Here is a 3,995-nt window from a genome sequence, read left to right as displayed (position 1 = left end):
ACATTGTCACTAACGTTGGAAGGAGCCCACACATGCCACCATGAGCCACGTTAACTCCCACGTTAACTTAGTTAACGTGAAAGCTAACGTGGATAAGGAAATGATGAGCCAACGTTAGTGACACTCAACTTTGTCACTAACGTTGGAGATGGCTAGCATGGCCACGTTAGAAGCCACGTTAACCTAGTAAACGTGGACTCTAACGTGAGAAATAGGGGCACATTGGAACGTTAGTGACAATGGTAAGTGTCACTAACGTTCTCGAAGGTTAGCAAGCCTACGTTAAAGGAGCCACGTTAACTAAGTTAACGTGGACTCTAACGTAGGGAAGGGGGAGATTTCTCAACGTTATTGGGAAAGGTGAGTCCCAATAACGTGTGCGAAGGATAAAGGGGCAACGTTAGTGACAACGTTTGTGCCACTAACGTTGAAGTTAACGTGGTTCTTACTTTGGTGAGGAACGTTAGTGAAAAAGGTGTTTGTCACTAACGTTCTCGAACCCATATTTTCACTGAACGTTAACACCCCTAACGTCCTGAGCTAAAGTCTCTGCCCATTTCACACTTTCTCTCTGCAAGCAAAGCCAAGCCCAATGAAGAAGATAAATGCTTCAAACTCAAGATCCAAAGGCCCATACCCAAGACTTGAAGAATCAACTAGAAGAACAGAAGAGTAGTATATATAGGAGTAGCTTTGAATTATTTGAAGAGTAGGAAATTATAGGGAGCCTCTTGGCATAGAACTATTCTCTGTATTTTACTTTCTCTGCACTTCTAGTTTTCATTATGTATTCTCCATCTTTGTTTTCATTTTCCAGAGCTATGAACAACTAAACCCCTTTCATTGGGTTAGGGAGCTCTGTTGTAATTTGATGGATCAATACTAGTTTTCATCATTCTTCTTCTCTCTTTCCTCTTGATTTTACTTGAAAGCTTTCGATCTTCATCCAATTGGGTAGTTATCTTGGAAAAGAAGCTATTCGTACTTGGATCTCTTCGGAACCTTGAAAGAGGAATGAAGAGATCATGCTAGAAATGCTTTCTCATGCTGGACCAAATTGGGTTTGGATGGATATGTGACTATAATCCTCTCAACACTTGATTTGGGAAATGCATGTGGTATAATCAGTGACCATACTTCACCTCTTCTCATGAGCAATTGACCAAGGAATTGGCTATTGATCAAGATTTGAGAGATTGAATTACAAGAAATTGTAATTCAATCACTTAAGATTGCCAAGGAGATCAATGAGTGCATTGATTGAGGAAGAGATGAAAATAAAATTGATCCGGAGAATGCAACATCTCCTAAGCCCAATGAACTCCCCATTTCTGATCTTACCCATTCTCTTTAATTTCTGTCATTTACTTTTATGAGCAATTACCCCATTCCCATTTAAGATTCTGCAATTTACCTACCGTCATCTACATTCAGCTCTTTATTTTCAGCATTTACTTTTCTGTTATTTACTTTTCCGCCATTAAATTTTCTGCAATTCTCAACTCAACTTCTGATTCGCTTAACTAGAACGTTACTCTAGTTAAAGTTGCTTGATCAATCAATCCCTGTGGGATTCGACCTCACTCAATTGTGAGTTTTTACTTGACGACAAATTCGGTACACTTGCCGAAGGAAATTTGTTATGAGACAAGTTTTCCGTGCATCAAGTTTATGGCGCCATTGCCGGGGATTGATTGTGCATCAACAATGATTAAATTGGAGGATAACTAGATTGAGCATTTTATTTTTGTTTGATTTAATTTTCTGTTTGAGTCATTTACTTTCTATTTTAGTTAATTTTCTTCCCTTCCCCCTACTTTTTCTTTGTTATTTACCATTCATTTCACTAACCCACTAACTGTTTGATATATTGCATCACTCACACTAACAATAATTCTGACAGATATACTTTCTGCACCTATTCTCTTTACGTGTACTTTTTGGTTGTATGACAGGGAGAAGAAGCGGGGCTTCAACTTCCTTTGATTCTAAACCTGAGAGAACCTTCCTTAGACTAAGGAGGGAGGCAAGAGAAAAATGTGTAGTTGGTGCTGAAGAAGAGGAGGAACACTTTGAGGAATACTTTGAACCAAACGTGGAAGAAAACATGGAAAACCATCGTGAAGAAGAAGCTCACTACCATGGTGGAAGAGGACGAGCAAATCATGCTGGAGAGGATAGAAGAGTTTTAGGCTCTTACATCAATCCAAACCCAGGAAACTGTGGAAGTAGCATCCAAAAGCCAACCATCCATGCCAACAATTTTGAACTAAAACTACAGCTCATCACCCTTGTTCAGAACAACTGTTCGTTCAGAGGAAGTGTCCAAGAAGACCCCAATCAACATCTAACCACCTTCCTGAGAATATGTGACACAGTGAAGTCTAATGGTGTTCATCCTGATGCCTATAGACTGCTCTTATTTCCATTCTCCCTCAAGGATAAGGCAACCAAGTTGCTGGAGTCTTTCCCAAAGGAGAGCTTGACAACTTGGGAAGATGTGATGAACAAATTCTTAGCAAGATTTTACCCCCCTCAACGAATCAATAGGTTGAGAGCTGAGGTCCAAACTTTCAGGCAACAAGATGGTGAGACTCTATATGAAGCATGGGAGAGGTTTAAAGACCTAACAAGGAGGTGCCCACCAGATATGTTCAATGAATGGGTGCAACTGCACATTTTCTATGAAGGGCTCTCTTATGAGTCAAAGAAGGCCGTAGACCATTCACCCGGAGGATCTTTGAACAAGAAGAAGACCATTGAGGAGGCCATAGATGTCTTGAAACTGTAGCAGAGAACGACTACTTCTATGCCTCCGAAAGAGGGAACACAAGAGGAGTAATGGAGCTAAACAATGTAGATGCTCTGCTGGCCCAAAACAAGCTCATTACCCAGCAGTTGGCTGACCTCACCAAGATGATGGAGAGGAACCAAGTAGCAGCAATCTCCACTTCATCAACAACCCAAGAAGGAGTGAATGAAGAAGCAGAGGGTAGTCAGGAGCAAGCCAACTACATTGGGAATTCACCTAGGCAAAACCATGATCCATACTCCAAGACCTACAACCCTGGATGGAGGAATCACCCAAACTTTGGGTGGGGAAATCAACAAGACCAAAGCCTTGATCAAAGACGCCCAAATTCCAACAATGCAGCTGATGCCAAGGCATCTTAGGCTAGTTTCACTAGCCTTTTTCTTTTATTTTTAGTTGTTTTATGCATTTTCTTGAGCCTTAAGTAATCATTTGGGCCAAATAGTCATGCTTGTCTTAAATCATTCAACATGAAGATTTTGATGCAAATTCCATGAGTTTTTAGTTATATTACTTGAATGCTATGAATGGAAGATTTCTCATGAAATTTTGCAAGACTTTGATGCAATTGTTTGGATGATTTCAGGGAAGAAGAGGCTAGGCAAGGAAGCAACAAAATCAATAAAGGAAGCTTGAATATCACATGTGGAGTTTAAGTTCCAGTTTAAGCTTAAACTGGAACTTAAACTACCAAGCCATATAATGCTGGAATTGAAGTTTAACCTCCAGTTTAACCTTAAACTAGAGGTTAAACGCCAGAAGTGAGAATCTCACCAGGGGAGCATTTCCACGTTTAACCTCCAGTTTAACCTTAAACTGGAGGTTAAACGCCAGAAGTAAGAAAGGCACCAGGAGCATTCCACGTTTAAGCTCCAGTTTAACGTGAGAATCTCACCAGGGGAGCATTTCCACGTTTAACCTCCAGTTTAACCTTAAACTGGAGGTTAAACGCCAGAAGTAAGAAAGGCACCAGGAGCATTCCACGTTTAAGCTCCAGTTTAACCTTAAACTGGAGCTTAAACGTGTTCGACTATTTTTCTCCTCCAGGGTTGCTTTCTCATTTCCACGTTTAAGCTTCAGTTTAACCTTAAACTGAAGCTTAAACGTGCTCGAGCTTGTGCCTCCAGGGAGTGCCAGCGTTTAAGCTCCAGTTTAAGCTTAAACTGGAGCTTAAACGTGTTAT

At 40.6% G+C, this 3,995-nt stretch overlaps 1 non-coding gene across 1 annotated transcript; it reads right to left on the bottom strand.

Moving 5' to 3' along the window:
- Positions 1-2,548: 2,548 nt before the first annotated feature.
- Positions 2,549-2,655, bottom strand: LOC148574682 (small nucleolar RNA R71). Its single transcript, XR_015906199.1, has one exon. It is a non-coding gene; the product is annotated as a small nucleolar RNA R71 (small nucleolar RNA).
- Positions 2,656-3,995: the final 1,340 nt, after the last annotated feature.

The sequence above is a fragment of the Arachis ipaensis genome, chromosome B2 (genome assembly GCF_059453495.1).
Source record: "Arachis ipaensis isolate K30076 ecotype BB chromosome B2, ASM5945349v1, whole genome shotgun sequence".
Lineage (NCBI taxonomy): Eukaryota > Viridiplantae > Streptophyta > Magnoliopsida > Fabales > Fabaceae > Arachis > Arachis ipaensis.
This window is presented reverse-complemented; position numbering and strand designations above follow the sequence as displayed.